This window comes from Podarcis muralis, chromosome 3 (assembly GCF_964188315.1).
Source record: "Podarcis muralis chromosome 3, rPodMur119.hap1.1, whole genome shotgun sequence".
NCBI lineage: Eukaryota > Metazoa > Chordata > Lepidosauria > Squamata > Lacertidae > Podarcis > Podarcis muralis.
Genome location: NC_135657.1, coordinates 20,826,685 through 20,851,096, shown reverse-complemented (window position 1 = coordinate 20,851,096; position 24,412 = coordinate 20,826,685).

Sequence of the window (24,412 nt, the reverse complement as noted above, 5' to 3'; positions counted from 1 at the left end):
TTCTTATGGACAGTGCCAATCCTGAATTTATTGGATTTGTGACCATTATGCTCATTTGCCTTCAGTAGCAGTAAAGCTCTGCTGGGTGAAATATTAATTGCCTCTGGTCTTTTTTGTGTGAATCGTGCAACGTGTTTAAGTTTTTACTCTGCTAACTTTACATTGGAATCTGCTGTGGATCAATTCTGAGGACAGTGGAACCTCTACTCACGTACAGAATCCGTTTCGGAGGTCCGTTCGTGAGTCAATCCGGGTCGCTGGGAGAAGTGCGCATTCGGCGACAGCACCATTCATCACATGTGCAGATGGCGGCAGCTGCTGCTGCGCATGTGCAGTCGGCAGAAGCCGCTTCTGTGCGTGCGTGAATCACGGCAAACCCGGTATTTACTTCCAGGTTTGCCACGGTCGCGAGTCGGATTGTTTGCGAGTAGGGGCGGTGGTAAGTCGAGGTTGTACTGTAGAATTCAATGACAATAGTATATTTAAGTTTCCCCCTCCAGGACAAATAGGGAATTCAGGGAAGTCAAGGGAGAAATGGCATAAGAGGGCAGGGTGAAGGCCCTCTTCTTAGTAATAGGTGAATTTGTCATTTGTAGGTTTTCTGCTTCTCCTTTTTTTCAGCCTTAGATGAGGTTCACCGCAATATATGAATATATATGAAGATACATTTACAATTCTTTTTTTTAAAAGTCTACATGAAAAGTTGTATGCATTTTCGCACACATTTCTCTTAACATGCACATTTTCCCCTAGTAAATGCAATTTCCTCCTAACTAAATTAATTTTATTTTCTCCTTTATTTTCCCTGAGACATGTAATTTTCCCTGTGCCTTTCTCACTAGAAGATACATGTTTTTCCACACATTCCTTTTAGAGAAGTGGGTTGCAAAATTCAGAGAAGTGCAAATTTTGAAGATAAAATGAATTTTGGTTTGGGAAAGTGCAAATTTATCATATGAAAATACAAACTGAGCTAATTTCTCTCCTTCCCCAATACTGTGGACCCTATCAGATTGCCCCACCATCACCACCCATGTTGCATCTAGTCGTACCCTTGGTGCGAAAACACTGTCAGGCAACAAAAACTACAATATCCTATTTAATGCACCACTGCTGGACAAATAAATTGTGTTGAAGTCTCAGCAGTCGGTTATTACATTTTCAAGTTTGTCACTTGACACAGGTGGTGGCAGAAGCAATGGTTGCTCTTTTGGACAAAGAGTACTACTTGACCATTTTTCGATGAAATGTCTTGATTTTGGTAAGCTGTGTGGATGTGTTTCCTTCCCCCTTTTTTATGGCTTTTGGAAAGAACGCCGCTGAAGAACCCTGTACGATGCAGCTGTTTGTAAGTCAACCCTCTAGTGGCCAGAAGATTAAATAAAGTTTACAGAGCCCGATGAAAGCCAATGTATTTCGGCAAGTTCTTATCTGTCTAGCAATAAAAAAGCGCTTGTGTCGAAATGTAGTGCTACCTATAGAATTGTGTGTGTGAGCGTGAGTGCACACTCAGGGTGGCGACGGCAGAATGCCGTCCTGTCGAGCTTCCCAATCATGAAAGTAACATAAACAGAACAGGCGGGGCAATGTGCCTCTTGATGACTTGAAGTGGTTTCGTAAATGAAGTCCAAATATGTAATAGCTCCTCTCGGTTTTCGACAAGAAGATTTATTCAAAAATAAATTTGGCTAAGGAGGGGAGGGTGGGGGGAGGGAAGAAGAGAGAGCGACAGATTTCTGAAAGCTGAATTATTGCCAGGACCAGAACAGGCAGCTTCCATAGAGACAGCTGCAACTTTTCAGGGTGTAAAGTCAGCAAATTTCCACAGTCCTTGCTGCCAGAGACCACAAAATGGTTTCAAACAACGGCTCACTTCATGATTTTTTTTTAGTTTTTTTTTTTTTGCTTTCGTTCTCTCTCTCTCTTTTTAAAGTGTCCTTGCTTTGCTGAGTGGGCAGTGTGCATTAAGCTCACAGATTAATGAAAATGTTTCACTGGCACAAGGTTTTATATATATATATATATATATATATATATATATATATATATATATATATTTGATTGCCTTGGTGCAAAATTGCTTGCAGATTGGAAAACAGCATGTTTCATTTCAAACTCATTCCGCTCCCATACATTAGCACTTGTCAATGTGGCCATTAAGCTCAGTCAGTGCAGAAATTTAATTACAAAACCATTTATTTTATTGAAAGAAAAATAAACCTCAGCTACCTCAAAATGCATTAGGTGGGTTCAAAACTTGTTCGGCTGATAACACCCAAGGGTAGAGAGGCTGCAGCAGAAATAATGCGCCTTTCATGTAGGGTAGGGACTCGATATTAGAAACAGCTGTCTATAAGTCACTCTTTATTTAAGTTCTATTATGAATTAAAGAACAACTGAGTTAATGAAGGAACTTTCTATAGCTGAAGTTACTCAGCTGCGATATTCATTCCGTGTGTGTGTGTTTCTTTGGGGATAAAAAAGGAGATTCGGATTTTAAATGCCAAGTAAGCAAACAGAATACTTTTCTGCTTGGGGATAGCCTCCGACTCGCAATGGGGGAGAAATTCAGTTCAGATTACATTTAAAGGCAACCCTACCTAATTCGTGTTTCCGAAACAATACGCAAACCAGAGTGCAGCTGTCCTTCAAACTTTGCACTTGTCCGAATTTTGCAGTGTGGTGCTCCAGTTAGTTAATTTGTAAAAAATAATATTGCATATAATGCCTGCAGGAATGTGGGTTTGGAGAAATTGGCACTAAAATGCTGATGCATTTTCAGGAGGGCTTAAAAAAATAAAAAACAGAAACTGATGCAGAAATGCAGAGACCTAAACTTAAGACTGAAAAAATTAGAAGCCAAAATGGACAGAATCAGCCATCTGTACCTCTAAGCATCCCAACCATTTAAAGTCCATTCTTTACCTCCATTCCTTTGATACTTGAAGAATATAAAATCTCTGGTAAGGAAGAAAGTAATAATAATTTGCTAAACATATCAAAAAGGAGGAGGAGGAGGAGGAAGAAGAAGAAGAAGAAGAAGAAGGAGAAGAAGAAGAAGGAGAAGGAGAAGAAAGCTGACTCTTATTTCTGTCTCTACTAAACTTCCATGCATTATAGGCGATTGGTAACGCTGAAAGATCTCTGACTATATGATAGATTTGGATCAAGCAACACTGTTGTCACGGTACAAACTGCCTTGTCTTGCTATTAATGAGCTGCCAATAACATGTTTGTTTGACTGTTCCCCTTGAAGAAGGTGACATAGAGGTTTGGACTGATTTGTCAATTTAAAATACAACCCCCACCGCCATGGTCTGAGCTCTCTGCTTGGGAGGAAGGGGTGTAGCTCAGGGGTACATCATCTGCCTTGCATCCAGAATGTCCCAGGCTCAATTCTTGGCATCTCTGGGTAGGGGTGGAAAAGATTCCCTTCCTGAAACCCTGAAGAACTGCTGCAGTCAGCGTAGACAATACTGAGTTGGATCAGTTGAGCAAATTCTAAAGCTATCTCTCTTGTACAACTGAAAAGAATCATGATGGTGTGTAAGTTTTGGAGTTGGCAGCATCTTTGTGGATTTTATTTTTTTTAAAGCTCTTCTACACTCTGCTGATCTTCCCACAAGTTGGTGTAACATAGTAGTTAAGAGGCAAACAAGATAATACAGTCGTACCTTGTTTTGCAACCGGGATCCGTTCCAGAGCCCCGGCCGCTAGCCGAAAAGGACGCAGGGCAAAGCACTGTGTCTGTGCACATGTGCTGAGCTGTTTGTGCTTCTGCGCATGCGCAAAGCGCAATTTAGTGCTTCTGCACATGTGCAAGCAGCAAACCCGGAAGTAACCCGTTCCTGTACTTCCGGGTTTGCCGCAGACGTTCGCCGGAACGGACGCTAGACGTGGCGGATGTTCGCGGAGGTATTACTGTATGTGAAAAGAGTGGCTGGATTTCCAGTATCTGGTGACCATCACAGGGCCTCAAAACCTGGAAGTGGCTTGGGCCTCTCTGAGAGGATATCACCATTCACTTAATCTTGCTAACTTGCCCTGGAGGAAGACCTCCTCCATCTGTGTCTGGGACTGATGGGAGTTGTAGTCCAACAACACATGGAAGGAATTAGATTGGAAGGCTTTCCATTATATGTTTTCAGAAGTAAAGCCTTAAGTCCACAGGTTCCTGATGCAACAACAAAAATGGCACCCTTTCTTGCACCAGAAGACTTCCGCCTATAATAATCCTGCATCACCGTCTGAATGGAAAGAATGATTTGTTCTCTTTTGTCTGGCCACAGAAAGCCACAAAAGAAGGAATAGCGCAATTAAGTTTACTCTTTTATGACGAAAGTTCCATCTTCAAGAGGAAACAGTTTATTAAAGTGCATGCAGGAGAATGACCACAGCAGCAAGGGAGCCACTTCCCCAGTTGGCTGGGGAGGAACCATGCAATTGGCTCAAGCATAATGGCCGATTTGGGCTGGTAGGGCCGAAGACAAACTGTAGGCAAAGCCAGGCCAATGACATGCAGAGCCACCACCTGATTGGTTGTAAGTAAGGAGGCAGAGAAAGAGACATGGGTGTCGCTGTGGGTTAAACCACAGAGCCTAGGACTTGCCAATCAGAAGGTCGGCGGTTCGAATCCCTGCGATGGGGTGAGCTCCTGTTGCTCGGTCCCTGCTCCTGCCAACCTAGCAGTTCGAAAGCACAAAGTGCAAGTAGATAAATAGGTATCATTCTGGCGGGAAGGTAAACAGCATTTCCATGCACTGCTCTGGTTCGCCAGAAGCGGCTTAGTCATGCTGGCCACATGACCCGGAAGCTGTACGCCGGCTCCCTCGGCCAATAAAGCGAGATAAGTGCTGCAACCCCAGAGTCGGCCATGACTGGACCTAATGGTCAGGGGTCCCTTTACCTTTAAGGAGGCAGAGAAGTGGTGGTTGGCTCAGAGCAGAATGTCCCATTTGTCCTAATAGCCCAACCTCCACTGCTTATGACTCTTGCCATCCGATTGTCATTAGAATGATAGGGGAAGAAGCCATGACTGAGCAACTGCCACACAGTTGTCTGATGTCTCATTTTGGTCTTAAATCCTTCATGCACAAGCACAAAATTATGCTATTCAACACTCATCCCACCTTAGAATCATAGAATTGAGACCTCACCCACCTGCCTCTTGGAGGCGGGGCTGGCCCAAGCCATTATGCTGCCTGAGGCAAATGACAAGATGGCGCCCACCTCCATTCCATGTACGGAGGCTGGCTAGACCGGCAGTAGAATGTGGCCACATCTGCACCATACCTTTAAAGCACGGTCATATTTGTAAGTGTCTGTTGCTGCTTTTTATGCTACTAGAAGAGGAACAAACCGAGAGTTGCCGTTAAACTGTTGGAAAGTTTTTAGAGCTGGCCATTTGTGCCGATAATCCAAGCACACATGGTGGAGACAAGACCCAAAAAACAGTAAAATAAAGTACAAACATTCTTGAATTGGGTCACCGAGGTGAGATTGAGATCCAACGGAGAAAGAGGGGAAAGCTTGTAAAAATGCAAGTAGGACGAGCCCCAAGGAGAACTAATGCACTGTGAGCCAGGAGGGATTTTCATGAAAGCTTGGGCAATATACTGCTTGTTGGAGACACTCTAGAAGATCACGTCTCACTTAATAAAATGGCATGCCAGCATCGTGTGCTCCCCTCTTATCCCAGCCTCTACACCGGCAGAATTGACTGTCTCCTTTTAAGGGTTTTGCAGGCATTTGCCAATTACAAGGACAGAGCTCCATCCAACCAACGATAAGCACTTTTAAGTCCTCTTGGCTTCGGTGGAAGAGGTAAGTGGATGCTCAGCTGGGAGTCATACTGTTTTGCTCTCCACCAAACTCCTGGATTTCAAGATTCATAAAATTTGCCTATATCATATCATGCATGTTTATAAGATATATGTGTTTTGATGTAACCTTGCTACACATGGTTCATGCATGTATGCTCCAGATGTATGCTACATATGAAACATGGTTGTATGTGGGTATTGGCTTTACGTAATATTGTTACGTACGGTAATTATTGGGTTGTAAGTCATGTAAAGTGTTCATTGACAAAATAAAATGGGGTATCTGCCGGAAACTAAACTGAGAGCGTTACAAACAATGCAAAGCAACTCTCTGAACAATGTGTAATAGTGGGTTTAATAAATGTTTAAAATAATGCAATAAATGTTTTGTTTAAGTTAGGGCTATGGATGTTGTCAGGCACACCCCCTCTGTGGAAGCTTCTTGTACATAGGGGCCTATCGATGGGTGAGGAAGCAACTTCCACTAATACAATGCACATCATTGTATTCACTAATATATGCATTTAAATACACACTTCACTATTGTATATGTATTTTTGTACACATTAACTGGCTGGAGAACTGCGCTGAAAAAATTGGAAAAAAGCAAATTTCAAAAGAGGGCTGTGTTTCAGTTTGCATATTGTTTCAGAAGGTTAGGATTAGCCAGGGTTGCCTTTAAATGTGAACCAAATCAATTTTCTTCCCCAACCCTAGAAATTAAATGTCTCCTTCTTCTGCCCTCCTTAAAGGTGGTGGCAGCAGAGGAAAGTACCAGATGTTTGAGTGTTCTTCCCGATGCAGTAGGTATTCCTGCTGCCAGCGGCGTAGCGTGGGTTGTCAGCACCTGGGGCAAGGCAAGTAATTTGCGCCCCCTAACCCGGGGCAAGGCAAGTAATTTGCGCCCCCTAACCCCTAACCTGCCGTCGCTGCCAGCTTCTTCTCGCTGCTGCCTGGGCTGGGGTATTTACGGTAAGGTAGCCGCGGTGGCGGGTCCGTGTCAGGTGATCTGAGGCGAGTTGCCGCTGGCGCTGCCGCCCAAACGACGCCGCTTGCCCGGAGGAGGAAGGCAGAGAGGCGAGGAAAATGCAACATGGCCCAGCAGCTGCAGCAGCAGCAGCAGCGGCGGGGCTGTGAGGAGGGACTGCCTGGCGCGCCCTCCGCGGCCCTGAAGCACGGGGACCGCGGCGAGCGCTGAGAGCCGCTGCCAGCTCGTTGGTTCTGCGAGACATGGGGCTCTGCTACAGCCTGCGCCCGAGGCTCTTCGGCGACTCCGGAGGCGGCGAGCGCCCCTCCCCCCCCGCAGATGTTGCGCCCGGTGCGGCCGGGCCCCCCTGCACCCCCCACGCTACGCCACTGCCTGCTGCCACTCCTGGGGGCAGATGTTTATGTTCTCTCCACATTTCTTCACCAAAAAGCCAAATACCTTTGAGCACAATAACATAGGAAGCGACCAGTGCTATTTTTCCAGAAAAAGAGGTGCCGGAACTCACCATGAACGCCTCCCTTGTTCTCTTGTAATGGCAATGGCGCCCACTTGAGAGGTGCTGGAACTGGGTTCCAGTGAGCTCTGGCTGAAAAAAGCCCTGGAAGTGACCTCATACTGAGCTAGTCAGATCACAGGCCCATCTACAACAACATTGCCAACACTGACTGGCAACAGCTATTCAGGATTTGAGACAGGGGATTCTCCTAATCCTTTCTGGAGATGCTCAGGATTAGGCCAAGGACTTTCTGCATGCAAAGCAGATGTTCTACCTCTAACCTACACATTCAAAGTGCTTGTGGTACAACAGCTATCCATCGTTATCTACTTTTGAAGACTTAGCTTTGAGCAGAGCACTATCACAGCATAGCAACCTGGCAGCTGTCAGTCCCATGAATTCTCTTACAGGCTCTGTAGCACAACCAAGCAAGTGCCTGCATATTAGAACATGGCAGCCTGGCAGCTGTCACTTGTGGAAGATGTCAGTTCCCCAGCCTGTTCCAGGTCTTCAGCTGACTTTGGCAAGGCAGCGTAACCCTCTGAAGTGTCATGGCTGTCCGTTGAGAAAGCTGGACAGACTGCAAATTCTTCAGGGCACGCCTGCAGCTAATGCCACATGTAGGTAATAGCCAGGTTTGTTCCACCACATGAGAACTGAATGACAAACCCAAAATACTGCATTTGGGACTTCAGGCCAGAGGTACAAGGCAGTTTTCATGGTGAGTGAAAGTTATTAACACAGGAAGGTCTGCTGTAGTAATGAAACAACAGAGCAAGCTGCTTTATGGTCATGAGATGTGGGCAACTTACACTTGCTAGGAGCAATGTCTCAACGCCTTCCACAAGCATTGCATCAAGAAGATTTTGAACATCACATGGCAGGACAGAATCAAAGATGTGCTCTCCCAAGCCTACATTCCCAGCATGTTCACACTTCTGTGTCAGCAATGTCTACACTGACTTGGTCATGAATGGAATGGAAGATGGCAAGATCCCCAGGGACATGCTCTATGAGAAGCTGGTTTCAGGCACTAGGCCCACTGGCAGGCCAACTCTGGGTTACAAAGATGTCTGCAAACGTGACATGAAGACTGGCAACATCAACCCCGCTGTGTGGGAATCCCTTGCAGACGACCACAGTGCCAAAAGACAGCCAGTCAGGTGGCGCATCCACAACAGTGACCAGTGGAAGGAGCACAGAAAGAATAAATGCCATGGAACACCTGCGTCAGCACAACCAGAAGCCTTCATGGGCCCCAGCTGCAACAAACATGTCTCTCCCATATCGGTCTCAACAGCCACAGCAGGCGCTCTAACTCTACGACAGTTTGACTTCACCCCCAATGGCTCACTCCTCCATTGTCTCCTGAGACAGATGAATGCCAACTAGACAAAAACCTAAACAGCAGACCAAGATCTGCACAGAATAAAATGCCTAGATAAATAAAAGTGTGTTTTGCCGGGTACGAACCACATTGTAATATTGGTGCCAGGCCAAACTGAAAACCTGGGGGGTGCTCAGATAAAGCAAAAAAGGCCATCTAAATTGGGCTCTATTGATCACTTTCCTTAACAGCATGGATGCTCTTCAGACGTTGCTGGACTCCCACCATCCATGATCATTAGACATGGTGAAGAATTTTGTGAGACTATTTGTACACAGCTCTATTAAAGACCTAGTAGATCATGCATCCCAACCCCACAGCTTGCAAGGCACTTTGAGTTTGAAACCTTTGGCTGGACTCTGCAAGTTCTGACAAATTCACACCCTCTTGGCCACCGTGGCACCAGAGTTTAACATAAAACCTCAAGAAACATTTTGCAATATGAGCTTAGCTGCATCTGGAAAACACTTCAGACAGTATACACACAGACACACACACACATATACAGTATTAAGTGCAAACACATTCCCATAACACATGAGCTAGGGCCAAGTGGAGAAAATCCTTACTGACAAGAGCTTTAAAGCTCAGCTGTTTGTCATCCCAAAAGGTTGTTGTTGTTGCAAAATTTACTGCCAGATACTTTTGAAGGGCTTAAGAAGATCGCAAAGCCATTGACTATCAAGCAGACCTAAGTTGCAGAGAAAGTTTGGGACTTGATACATTGAAAAGTGACAACACCATCAGGTCTAATCCTTACCTTGGAGTAAAGCCCACTGAACTCAATAGGACTTACTTCTGCCTAATCTATGTTTATCTATTTATCTCTAAAACCACAAGAGTGAATGAAAATAGATCTTCAATTGGCTTCAGGGAGACTAAGGCCCGTAATCCCATACCTGCTCACCTGGTTCTTATAGCTTAATGGCCCTTACGTCAGAGCGGGCATGTACAGGTATAGGAGTACACAACTAACACAACAATCCAAACTGGGACAGAGATCAGCAGGGCAGGGCAGGGCAGGGCAGGGCAGAATGGAGCAGTGGAACCACCATTGCATCTGAAGTCTGTTAGTGGGTCAGGACCAAAGTTGGGGTGTTGTGTGTGGGGGGGTGTTGTGTGGGGAATCCATGGGGCTTAGGATCCAGTGTTTCAAAAGCTGCTGGGGTCTCCTCTGGAATACCTTGTTTTGAGGCTGTGCTCTACCGCTGGTGAGATAACTGTCGGTGGACGCTGACCACCTGCCTGGGTGACATTTAGGACATCCATCATGGAACAGCCATCTCTCCACCAGCAGAGGCCAACAGAGAGCAACCTACACACCAAGAACCAGTGTGGTGTAGTGGTTAAGAGTGGTGGACTCGTAATCTGGTGAACTGGGTTCGATTCCCCGCTCCTCCACATGCAGCTGCTGGGTGACCTTGGGCTAGTCACACTTCTCTGAAGTATCTCAGCCTCACTCACCTCACAGAGTGTTTGTTGTGAGGGAGGAAGGGAAAGGAGAATGTTAGCCGCTTTGAAACTCCTTCGGGTAGTGATAAAGCGGGATATCAAATCCAACTCTTCTTCTTCCTCCTCTTCATCATCATCATCAATCATCAACATACATTAGGATTTTGCTTTTAGCTTGAATCCAGCCTCAAGGTTTTATTCTAAATATGCTGTTGTTTTACTGTGAACCTTTGGATTCCCAATGATACATGTCTCCTGTAAATGAAGGGTGCCATTTTGGCTAAATAAAGATCTACCCTGGGATAATTCACCATCAATATAAGGAATGATTGACAATTAGTAGGGACAGCTAATGCAGTGCCCTCCCAATGTTGTTGGTCTATGACGTCTAATCCCTATATTGCCAGCAGGGATTTATGAGGGCTGTAGTTCAACAACATATGGATGGTACAAGATTGGCTGCCCCTGCTATTTAGGATTGGCAGTGAACACAGTAAAGGCATTTCCCAACCAGCCCCATTATATTACAAACATTACATCTGCCTTTGCTCTGAACCACTTAGAGGTTATCCTCTCAGTGCAGTAACTAAGGGGTAAAATATATCCAAGTTCAGAATATTTTGATTTTCTTTCATTTGTGGGATCAGCTTAGAAATGCAACGTGTTAAAAGGCCATATATTCAAAATCATGGCTGAGCTAATATTGGTTTCTACCCCTGGAAAAAGGAAACATATAAAACCTAAATCATCTTCCCACCACATGAGTCAGAAATAAATCCTGCCTTTAAAAATAGAAGCCAGAATAAAGTGAGCTTTGTTTGAGAGTTTTCATTTTTGGTCTGGGAGGCATTGTTGTCAAGTTATAAAATATGCTGAAGTTAAAATGAGAAGTGATTAATATGTGCATTGGAAATAACAGTTTATTTCTCCTGAACAGCTGCCTGGCAAGTTGACACTTTCATTTTTATTTTAGCTATTCTGAGTGGCTGTCTATATTCATTAGTTCTCCTTGTTAAATTACTATAATATCAAATAACTATGTTGATAAAGAACAACTCTTTGCCGTAATGAATAGATGTATTCACAATATAATTAGCTAATGATGCCTTTCTCTACTTCTTCGCTAGGATCTGCATCTTGGATTAGACAAATGTTCTCAACCGGGTAGTAAATTGTTATTCTCTCCAAGGACTTCCGCGATCAGTCTTGGTAATTTGCTGGTTATAGTGTATGTAACATGATATTATTACTCATGTTACACTAGAGGATTACAAGGCTTACTAAAGAAAGTGGTGGTCTTTACTTCGGGGACCACCATTTCCTTTCAGACTTATGTGTAGACAAGCAAAATAAAATTGCTGACCTCAGTTTTAGGATTAGATGGGGTGAACGTGGCTCCAGTACAATACATAGTCCAATCCACCTGCAAGGACCTGAGAACAGAAGAATAGTCTGATGGATCAAGTCAATGGCCCATCTAGTCCAGCATCCTGTTCTCAAAGGGTCAACCAGGTGCCTATGGGAAGTCTGCAAGAAGGACATGAGTGAAGCAGCATTCTTCCCACTTCTGATTCCCAGTGACTGGCATTCAGAGACATAGTGCCTCCAGCACTGAAGGGAGGAACTAGCCATCATGGCAAGTAGTCAGTGATACTCTTACAGGCCCTCCAAATGCTCCCATTTTCCAGGGACAGTCCCGGATTTACAGAAGCCGTCCCGGTTTCTGATTCGACCCCGGAATGTATTGCTTTTCCTTGTTGTTGTTGTTTAGTCGTTTAGTCGTGTCCGACTCTTCGTGACCCCATGGACCAGAGCACACCAGGCACTCCTGTCTTCCACTGCCTCCCGCAGTTTGGTCAAACTCATGTTCATAGCTTCGTGAACACTGTCCAACCATCTCGTCCTCTGTCGTCCCCTTCTCCTTGTGCCCTCCATCTTTCCCAACATCAGGGTCTTTTCCAGGGAGTCTTCTCTTCTCATGAGGTGCCCAAAGTATTGGAGCCTCAGCTTCAGGATCTGTCCTTCCAGTGAACACTCAGGGCTGATTTCCCTAAGAATGGATAGGTTTGCTCTTCCTGCAGTCCATGGGACTCTCAAGAGTCTCCTCCAACACCATAATTCAAAAGCATTAATTCTTCAGCGATCAGCCTTCTTTATGGTCCAGCTCTTCATCGGAGAAATGGTGGAGGGTATGGCATTATGCAGCCTCTGAGCCAAGGAGATAAGTAACTATACAACCTTTAGAAGATATGTGAAGGCGGCCCTGTATAGGGAAGTTTTTTAAAAAATATATATAATGCTTTATTATATTTTTATATATGTTGGAAGCCACCCAGAGTGGCTGGGGCAACAACCCAGTCAGATGGGAGGGGTAATAATTTCCCTATTTTCATCGGGAAAATGTTGGAGGGTATACTCTTATCCTCCATGTGTTCTTCCAATCCTCTTTTCAAGCAGACAATATTGAGCTAGATGGGTAGACACAACCACCAAGCACAATTTGAGTCACATCCTCCATACAACCCCTTTGAGGTTTTTCTGGAATCAAGCAGTATATACATCTTATGAAATATATAAATACACGTAAAGCACATTTAGAACACCCCCTAAAGAATCCCAAGAACTGTAGCTTGTTAAGGGTGTTGGGAATTGCAGTTCTTTGAGCAGTAAACTATAGTTCCCAGGATTCCACCACACCCATATTAACCTACCAGCAGCGGCGTAGCGTGGGTTGTCAGCACCCGGGGCAAGGCAAGTAATTTGCGCCCCCTAACCCGTGGATTTGCGCCCCCTAACCTGTGGATTTGCGCCCCCTAACCCGTGGATTTGCCCTAACCCCAGATGTTGCGCCCGGTGTGGCCGGCCCCCCCTGCACCCCCCACACTACGCCACTGCCTACCAGCACCCATTGACAGAGTAACGGATCCCACAAGAGACTAGGGCCCCTCAGTTGTCAAAAATGTTTCTTTTCATCTTGAAGCAACAAAATCCTGCCCCCCAAAAATCCTACCACCATCTGCTTTTTGAATTTGTCCCGTCTTCATTTTATCATTATTTGCAACATACAGTACTTATCTGATGTCTGGGGCAATGAATGAAGATTTTATTCTTTTTTGTACATTTCAGAACATCTTTTTAGAGTGTTCCCCCCCCCACCCCACCAATGAATAAGAGAGAAAGCAACTACTGACTATCTGGAAGCTATTAACGTTCACCATTGCCAGGGATATCAGTTCAGAAATATTTGATGAAGTGAGAAAGTACGTCCAACTCTCCTCCCCCTCTCACGTCAGTCCAATGTACATTTGTGATCAAATTGGTAGACGCCAAAGGGGAACAGATGAAGGAAAACATAACCTCTGTTTTTCAGCTTAACATTTTTTCTTATCAGTTGGTGAGGGGTTAACAATGTTCACCTGCAAGAGATTGCTATCGAAATATCACCCACTATTACAAGCTCTGGGTTCTTCGTACGCCAACAAGATTCAAATCAGAATGTGCATATGAGCAAATGTATATATTCACCGCATAATTTCTGCTCTTTATTGAGTCAACAAAAACAAGAGGGGAAAAACAACTACCCAATGAGCCAATATATGACTACAGGCAGGGAATCTGAGGTCACTCTCCTCTTTCACAAGAAGAGCATAAGGAAATCCCTGCCATATGAGACCCACCCATTTAGCAACCTGTGTCCAGGCTTCCCAGTTAATTTCTGGAGCCTATTTTAACCTATTATAGGGTTACCAGTCCCCGGATTTGCAAATCTGTCCCCAGACAAATTACATCCCCGGAATGTCCCCAGATTTGCAAATCTGTCCCTGGGAAACGTCAGCAGCCCAGAGCCAGCCTGGTAGCACAGTTGGCTCTGGCTAGCTTCAGGAGCTGCTTGCTGCTCGCTGCCGATGCCACTGCCGAAGAGGAACCAGGGACGTCCAGCGATACAGATCTCCTGTCCCCTTCCCCCTTTGTTTTGACAGATCGGGGGAGGCTCGGGAGTCATGGGCGGGTGGGCATTGCCCAGGAGGGACACAAGGCACGTGGTTTCTCTGCCAGACAAGGTGCAAAGCCCTTCTTTTGCACCCTGTGAAACATAAATACTCAGTGTTTTTCAAAAACAACAACAACCGGGCAACAGTCGCCTGCCCGTGACTCCAGAGCCTCCCCTGATTAGTCAAAACAAAGGAGGAAGGGGGCAGGAGATCGGGGGAGACTCGGGCAGGCAGCGTGCTGTTGCCCAGTTTTTTAAAAACTCTGCGCATTTATGTTTCACAGGGTGCAAAAGAAGGGCTTTACACAATATGCATGTATACAATACATGCATATTGTATGCATGTATACAATACATGCATACAATAGGGTCTTTTGCCCAGGGTCTTTTGCCTCACCATCCCCATTACTGACTCCCTGTTGCTACTCAGCTTCAAAAAAAAAAAAAAAGTCCCCAGATTCATTGAAAAAAATCTGGTAACCATAACCTATGAAATCCTAAATACAGGTAACTTGAAGCAAATTACATGGAACATTGTTCTCCTTCCAGATATTCCTACCTGGACATGGCGGCTATCATTGGAGTTCTTTTTCCAAGTGGGATCCAGTGGATAGCTATGAGTGGGCCTTCTCTATGATTGCACCTAAGCTGTAGAACAGCACCCCTGTCCCGAGGCTTGTCTAGCATCTAATTTGTATTTTTGATGCTAGAAAGAGACGTACGTAAATCAATCAATAAATAAATAAATCCTCCCAGGCTTTTAAAACTTTCGGTGCTTTTGTTTAATCTTTGTTGAAATGCATTCTGTCCCTATAAATCAACATTTTTTTATATACCCTCCGACATTCCTCCGATGAAAATCAGGACATACGTCTTTCCGTGCCGCACTCTCACATGAACCAGCTAACTCACACGAGGGCACAGCACCTCTGCATGTGCGAGTGCCAAAAGCAAGCACCGGCTCCTCCACCTCCTCCTCTTCCCCGAGCTCGGTGGTGGCACTGGAGAGGAAAACCAGGACATTCTGGGATCAAATCAGAAGCTGAGATGGCTTCTGTAATTCTGGGGATGTCCCAGGAAGATTGGGACCCTTGAAGGAAAAAGAGGAGCCTGAGGGGAGATATGGTAGCCATCTTCAAATATCTCAGGGGCTGTCACATGGAAGATGGAACAAGTTTGTTTTCTCCTGCTCTGGAGGGTAGGGCTTGAACCAATGGCTTCAAGTTACAAGAATGGAGATACTAACTAAACATCAGGAAGAACTTTCTGACAGTAAGAGCTGTTCAACAGTGGAGTAGTCTCCCATGAGAGATGGTGAACTCTCCTTTCTTGAAGGTTTTTAAGTAGAGGTTGGCTGGCCATCTGTCATGGATGCTTTAGTGGAGATTCCTGCATTGCAGAGGGTTGGGCTAATGACCCTTAGGGTCCCTTCCAACTCTACTACAAACTTGACATGAGCCAACAGTGTGACGCGGCAGCTAAAAAAGCCAATGCAATTCTGGGCTGCATCAATAGGAGTATAGCATCTAGATCAAGGGAAGTAATAGTGCCACTGTATTCTGCTCTGGTCAGACCTCACCTGGAGTACTGTGTCCAGTTCTGGGCACCACAGTTCAAGAAGGACACTGACAAACTGGAACGTGTCCAGAGGAGGGCAACCAAAATGATCAAAGGCCTGGAAACGATGCCTTATGAGGAACGGCTAAGGGAGCTGGGCATGTTTAGCCTGGAGAAGAGGAGGTTAAGGGGTGATATGACAGCCATGTTCAAATATATAAAAGGATGTCATATAGAGGAGGGAGAAAGGTTGTTTTCTGCTGCTCCAGAAAAGCGGACACGGAGCAATGGATCCAAACTACAAGAAAGAAGATTCCACCTAAACATTAGGAAGAACTTCCTGACAGTAAGAGCTGTTCGACAGTGGAATTTGCTGCCAAGGAGTGTGGTGGAGTCTCCTTCTTTGGAGGTCTTTAAGCAGAGGCTTGACAACCATATGTCAGGAGTGCTCTGATTGTGTTTCCTGCTTGGCAGGGGGTTGGACTCGATGGCCCTTGTGGTCTATTCCAACTCTATGATTCTATGATACTATTCTATGGTTCTATGAAGGGCATGATTTTATGCAAATCTAGGTACGCTGTTTAGTGATGCTGGTGAGGGATGTGGCCTAGGGAGAGTTTTAAGAGCTGGCCTTGGAGGGCTATATTAATCCCTCAGATCTGAGACTCCCCACACCTGATATAGATAAAACAGAGGGTTGTCATGCAGATAGCTGAGCACTGCCCTCAATAGGGTCTTGAGCTTCTGTATCCTCCCAATCTGCAGTGGAAGAAGATTAGGACAGAGGGAATTTGTGGGTTTATGGAGAGACTAGTTGACAAGTGAGAGCAATACGTGAGACTGTCAGGCTTTGGGAATGCAGCTTCCTCCCTCCCTTTGCCCATGGATAAGAAGAACAAAGAAAATAGTCCCTTACCATTTAAAGAGATTTTAATGATCACAGCGAAAGAACACAGAGTCCATTCTTGGAGTAATGGTGCTCCCAATTAATGTCTACACCCACTTCTCCCCGAGTTACCCTTGTCACTTCCTCGTCTTGCAACCTGATCTCGCAACCACTTTGCTTTATGCGCCGCCACTTTATCTGCTCTACGTGACCTTGGACTGATAGGCTGGACACTTTCCAGCGAGAGAGAGTCTGCTAGCTCTCTCTCTTCCAGTTCTTCTTCCCTTTACTGTTCACCCCCCAGTTCTTCCCAACTTTTGTCTTCAGAACTATGCCCCTCGGCAAACCACTGTTCCAAATCTATACTGCTCCACTGCTCCTGGGCAGCTTCAAGAGTGTTAGGGTCAGGAGTGTTAGGATCATCCTACTCTTGTGTAGGACCTTGGTAGAGACACATGGCAAGTTGCCAACTGGCAAGTTCTCTCCCTCCTGGTCTGTCGTTCGGGAGCTTCAACAGCTTTCTTCAGTCTGAACATCACAGTGACTGATATCAAGAAGCATCAGCACACTTAGGATCCTGCAGAGTATTTGCAGTTTGCAGTTTGCACAACAGAACTCAGCAGCACAGCATTTTGGCTAATCTACTTTATTTACATATAATACACTCGGAGCATTCTGACTTAGCTCCTTCCTCTTTCTCATCAGACAGCAAAGAAAAAAAAGAACAAAGGACAATAGTCCCACATCACGGAACACAATAACATCAAAACATCCTGTCTCCGTCACTTCCCACACCGTGGAATGAAAACATACACCATCATGTGATAATCAACAATCTCATGACTGCAAACACAGGCAAAGAATCCTAATAAGGAGCAGGGGGGTGGGGAGGCTCCCACCATTCCTCATCAGAGCAGTACCCCTCAGCCTGGTCTCTGACAGAGGCTCAACAAAGGGATGAGGAACTTTTGGCCTGTTAGATGTTGCTAGACTCCAACTCCCATCATCCCTCACCATTGGCCATGCTGGCTGGGGCTGATGGGAGTTGGAGTCCAACAATAGTCAGAGGGTTTTCCCACCCCTGCTCTAAAATGTGTTTACTCCTTCATGTTTTCATGCTTCATTGGGCTGGAAAAGCAGGAGGAAAAATATTTGAAACAAACAAACAAACAAAAGCAAAAAAACTTGCTTTTGGTTTCCAATCAGTAAGGAAATCAGAAATGGAGCGTCAAAGAACACACTCTTCCCCAGGTTTTTAGGCTTTGCAGCATCAATAGGACCCATCTGTGACAATGCACTCAGAAGCAAACCACGTCCACGACAGTGATTTTAATATAGCAGTCCAACTTCATGCACTGAGTCACCCACTAGCAGCACAGCTAAGAGAAATGCTTTGGTACTTATATGTTCCAAAATTGCTCCTTCTGACAGGGCAGGCTTTTTGTGGCTTGAGCTCGATTGTTTACCCTAGTAAATTATAAGAACTCAAGCAAAAATTCTGACTATGCTTTTCTTATATAGAAACAGCTCCGGAAACATTTAAAGTACCATTGAAAATAAGAAGTGTGGCACGTCACTACTTATTACAGTGATTCGTGTAGGCTTAAGTCTAGCACATAGACAGCAAGGGGCACAAACAAACTTGTCCCATGCATGTTTATTCTTTTTAAAAAATGTGTCCTCCTTAAATCTTGCAGAGTTTGCCTCATCTCTCATGGGATATGTACACAAATCATTTCATTGGGTGCAGAATGTGGCAGTTTCTCTGATTTCCTCATGGATGTTTACAGCAACTGTTTGAGGTAGGCTTGGCTGAAAGGTAGCTTGCATCATGGCTAGGATTTTTTTAGGAATCAGGGTTGTCACACCTCCTCATGAGCAGCTGTTGTTGAGGCTGGGGACGCAACACAAAAGCAGTGCAGGTATCGGTCAAATCCACACTCCAAATTGCTTCTCTCCAAAGAATCCCGGGGGCTGTTAAGGGTGATGGGAATTGTAGCGCTGTAGGGGTAAACTACATTTCCCAGGATTCTTTGAGGAAAGCCATATATTTCAATGTACGCTGTATACCAGTGTTTCCCAAAGTGGGCAATACTGCCCCTTATGGGGTGCTGGAACTATCCGGGGGGGGGGGCAAATGGAAGCCTCAGGTGCAAATGGGGGGTGTTGAATAAAAAAAGGGGGCAGTGGATTTTACAAGTAAAATCCTCAATGATACATTGGGCAATAGATATTGATCGTAGTATAGACATGGAAGCATGGGGACAATTGTGGAATATGGATAGAAAATTTAGAGCATGTTATGGTCTAAGAGAAAATTATATGAAAAAGATATATTGATGTAAATTGGCAACCGAGTAAATTGGCAAAAATGTATAAATCTAAATCAAATAAGTGTTAGAAATGTAAAGAGAAAGAAGGTTCTTTTTATTGTATGTGGTGGTTTTGTAGTAAGGTTAAAGCTTACAGGGAAATAATATATAATGAATTGAAAAGGATGTTTAAAATAATGTTTGTAAAAACAAAAACACAAAAAGGAAGCTTTTCTTTTGGGAATTATACGGACAGAACTACCTAAACTGTATGGAAACTTATTCATGTATGCTGCTACAGCGGCAAGAATGTTACTCGCCCCAAAATGGAAAAAAGCAGAAGTCCCAGCAAAGGAAGAATGGATATAAGAACTTATGGAATATGCAGAAGTGGCAAAACTTACCAGAAGAATAAAAAATCAAGATAAAAAACTTTTTATAAAGGAATGGAAATGGTTTATTGAATATTTACAGTTAAATTGTAAACAGATAAGAAGATTGGCAGGATTATTGTAATAACCTGCAGTTTTATAAGAGTATGTATTTAAAGTAGATGAATAAATGAGCAAATTAAGTTAATCTGGATATGCAGAAGATAGTAAAAATAAAATTAAGGAACTGCAGAAAGAGGGGGAAGGTTGTCAAGTTTTGAAGTGTTAAAATGATTGTAAAATTAGTGAAATGTATAAACATGAAAAGCATAAATAAAATTTAAAGTAAATAAAATAATAACAATAACAATAACAACAACAACAACAACAACAATAATAATAATAATAATAATAATAATGGGGCAGTGGAAGCATAAAGAAAGAAGAAAACAGCTTACCGATGTAACATAGAGTTAAATGTTGCTATGGTTGATTTTAATAAATAATTTTATAATTTCAAGCTTCAAGGTGTCTTATTTACAACAACATATTTCTATTTGTTCACTTAAAGAAGGTAGATTTGAGGGGGGCACTGAGTGGTGTTTTTTTTCCTTGAAAAGGGGGGGGGGTAGGCCAAATAAGTTTGGGAACCTCTGGTGTACACTGTGCTTCACCTTAGTTGATTTGCATTAAGTACTACCACCAGATTCCTAAGAACTATCACAATCATTGATCAAAAATGCACGTCGGCCATCTGCTAATAGCTATCATCATCATCATCATTTTATTTGTATGCCGCCTTCCCATCGTTGAAGTGACACTCAAGGCAGCTTACAACATGACAAGATTTACATAATTACAAACATAACAGAAGTCAAAAAACAATAAATATAACACATCAAAAAATATACAACCAATGGAAACAATTTCCACGTAAATCATAAGATCTAAAACTAAAGATACAACAATAATATCAATAACAGCAACAGCTCTCTCAACAATACTCCAGCCCAAGAATCTGCTCAACAGCTTCAGCTTTTGTAGCTGGAGTCAGTCAGCACTCCACTCTCCCAGGCCAGATGGGAAAGGGCCGGCACGGCAGGGTGCAGGTCTTCCAGGGTAGGGTAAAGGTAAAGGTAGAGGGACCCCTGACCATGAGGTCCAGTCGTGGCTGACTCTGGAGTTGTGGTGCTCATCTCGCTTTATTGGCTGAGGGAGCCGGCGTACAGCTTCCAGGTCATGTGGCCAGCATGACTAAGCCGCTTCTGGCGAACCAGAGCAGCGCACGGAAACACCGTTTACCTTCCTGCCGGAGCAGTACCTATTTATCTCCTTGCACTTGATGTGCTTTTGAACTGCTAGGTTGGCAGGAGCAGGGACCGAGCAATGGGAGCTCACCCCGTCGCTGGGATTTGAACCGCTGACCTTCTGATCGGCAAGTCCTAGGCTCTGTGGTCTCATTTAAAACAACACAGATAAAAATTAAAACCATTTAAAAACAGCTGTAGTCCTTGTGAAGCCCCACCCCAAGCCAGGTGGAAAGAGGCAATGGCAGGGTCTTTCAGGCCCTCAGCAGGCAGTCCTCCTGGGCAGCAATAGTATACCTATAGCTTTGTTCATGAGTTCCTCACACATAGGGCAACTGCGTGCTGATTGGGCTGTGGCCCCAACCCCAATGAAACATCCACTTCCTGGAACAACTTTGCAAGATCCTGCACATGTACAGGGATTCCAGGCATCAGGGTCTGACACTGTAATCCGCTTTCAGGTCCTGGAGCACGTTTACAATTATATTTAAAAGGGTTTGGATTCCCCTCCCTTTTTTCCAAGGCCAATTTACATCCATGCACAAGTTAAACGTTGAAGGGGAAAGGCAGAATTTGTGCTAACAGGGATTAAGAAGGCATAAAACCAGGCACAAAATGATCTAGATTAGGACAGACAATATAAAGTGTCTAAAAGGAAAGGAAAGGAAAGAGTTGGGTAAGAATGCAAAGTTGCTGAAGGGCAGAAAGAACCAGCGGAGCAGAGAAGACTTTAAACAAATTAAAACAAAGAAAAATAAACTCTACATGCCTATATGGTAGCCCCTAAGAGTGCTAAAGGCACTTAGACCGAGTCTTCACAGTGGATTACATGACCATTTCCACCCCACAGTAATGTCACTTTCTGTGTCTATTTATGGCCAACCACAACACCTGAAAAGTCATACTTTCACTCTATTCTGTGCTAGGTCAGATTCACACTATATATTTTAAGCACTCTGATACCACTTTAAATAGTCATGGCTTCCCCCCCCCACACAAGAATTCTGGGGGCTGTAGTTTCTCCAGGTGCCTTTAATTAAAAAATAATAATATTAAGAAGACTGTACATGCAGCTTGCAAGCTTCAGACTTGTAGCAGCTGGTTGCATATTATAGTGTAAACCCTCGGGGAGATCTGCCCTCCTCTGCTCCCCTCTCCCAATTAACCTCCATCTCCAGGGTCTGCTCCTGTGACATTACCAGGGGACACTCCTAGATCTCAGGAGTGGGCTTTGACATCTCAGGATCTGGGGTGCTCCTGACCTGGAAACCCTATGCCCAGAGGAGGATGGTGAGGGGTCCAGAAATCAAGTCCTCTGGGTGGGGACAGGCCAATCAGTCCATTTCAGTCTCTCCTAGTTTTTCATTTCTCCAGTCTTCAATTTAGTTCTCCATCAGTTTCCGACGTCAGTTTGCAGTCACACAGAATAAGCAACAAACTTGTTGTGACTGTTATTGAGTCACACTGATGAGCATGAAAGGGTTAAGCTGAGCTCAGGTTGCCAGTGGGGGCGGAGCTTAGCAGGCTCCCTGCAGCCTTTTGTTTCCTCTCTCCCATTCTTTCTCTTTTATCTCTCTCTCTCTCTTTGTGCTTCCTGGAAGAAGGAAACACACTGGCTCATAAATCAGCAATTGCTGCAAGTTAACCGAATCTCTCCAAGATGGAGATTTATAGCCTGCATCTTTGCTAACCCAAAGATTGCAAGATCCTTTTTGTAAGGAGACCAAGTACTTTTCTTTTAAAGTTGTTTGGAACCTTTTTTCATCTTTGGTTTACTGCCAGTGGATGGATACTTGTTTGTTGTAAGTTCTGGAAATGCTGTGAGAAAGCAATCACTTATTTGAAAAGCTAAGTGCTTGTGATTTATTCTAGCCTAAGTATTTTGGGGGACAACATTTGTTTAAAGTTCAATGAGGGCAGATGCAAATCTAACCAAGTTTTAATATGCTTGGAGCAATTGCCATTGTGTTTAATAATAAATAATATTTTTTTATTTATACCCCGCCCTTGCCGGTTCAAGAAAACCGGGCTCAGGGCAGCTAACAACAAATTTTAAACACTTAATTGATGCAACAAAAAACAGCATAAAATACAATATAAAGTGTGAATAACAATAAATTCAGAATTAAAAATCAATTTAGGGGGGAAATCCATCCAATAAACATTAACTCTGCTACTGGAGAGCAGGAATCTCTCTTCCAAACATTTCTCTCCAACAAAACTTGTATACAATCACAGCACTATGATGCCATTTTGAAGAGCCATGATGTCCCTCAAAGCATCCTGGGAAATGAGGTTTGTTAAGGGTGTTGAGATTTGTAAGGAGACCTTTGTTCCCCTCACAGAGCTACACTTCCTGGACTGGTTGTTAAGTAAGAAGGTGGGGGCTGGCTGACGGTTGGCTGAGGTTGGCGCTGCAGTGCTCCATTTGCCCTAATGGACCAGGCTCTGCTGCTCCACCCCAGGCAGCAAAATGTCTTGGTTTGGCCACAGTAAACCAGCACAACTTGTGGATCACCACATTGAGGGTTCACCAGTGATTGATGGATGGCCCACTGGCAACTTGATAAACCTCTCATTTGTTTACACTTGCCTATAATAAGAAACTGGTCCCATCACCTCCTGGCAAATAGAAAGGGAAGAAATGGAGGCAGTAAGAGATTTTACTTTCTTGGGCTCCATGATCACTGCAGATGGTGACAGCAGCCACAAAATTAAAAGATGCCTGCTTCTTGGGAGAAAAGCAATGACAAACCTAGACAGCATCTTAAAAAGCACAGACCTCACCTTGCCGACAAAGGTCCATATAGTTAAAGCTATGGTTTTCCCAGTAGTGATGTATGGAAGTGAGAGCTGGACCATAAAGAAGGCTGATCGCCGAAGAATTGATGCTTTTGAATTATGGTGCTGGAGGAGACTCTTGAGAGTCCCATGGACTGCAAGAAGATCAAACCTCTCAATTCTTAAGGAAATCAGCCCTGAGTGCTCACTGGAAGGACAGATCCTGAAGCTGAGACTCCAATATTTTGGCCACCTCATGAGAAGAGAAGCCTCCCTGGAAAAGACCCTGATGTTGGGAAAGATGGAGGGCACAAGGAGAAGGGGACGACAGAGGATGAGATGGTTGGACAGTGTTCTCGAAGCTACCAGCATGAGTTTGACTAAACTGCGGGAGGCAGTGGAAGACAGAAGTGCCTGGTGTTCTCTGGTCCATGGGGCCACAAAGAGTCGGACATGACTAAATGACTAAACAACAACAACATAATAAAGAAAAACAGGCCCTAGCATTCGACTGGCAAGCTGTATTCAACTTGTCTGGATAACAAGTTGTGTGGGCCCTGCTTCTTGCTGACGTTGCTCCCTGATACTGGGACGAGTCATTTCCTTTTGACACGGACTTTGAAAACACCTGAGAGAAGATGCCATGTGGCTTTCCCAGAGTAGCTAAATCCAGCTTTATATGCAAAGGTCTGTAAGGCCCTGACTTGACTAGGTGGGGATTTCCCCCCACCTTTTCCCACCTCAGAAACAGCTTTATCCTTTTTGAGGGTCCCCTCAGAACGCTGACAAACCCACGACTCCTTCTGTTATGAAAACTGCTACTCAGAAGATGGCACCCTTGCTTAGGGACGAGTGGGTGACACCCCCCCAGGAAGGAAGTATTACATAAGCAATTATTCCACATGGGAAGAAATGACACTAATTCCTTTCGCTTAAATTGTCCTGCAGTTCACATTCGCTTCACTCTCAGCTAACTGGAGGGCTGGTAACTGCTAACTCTGCTCCAGATAACTTCTCCGTTCTGTCTCAGAGTGCTTTTTCTGAGCCTGGTGCCAAGAACTA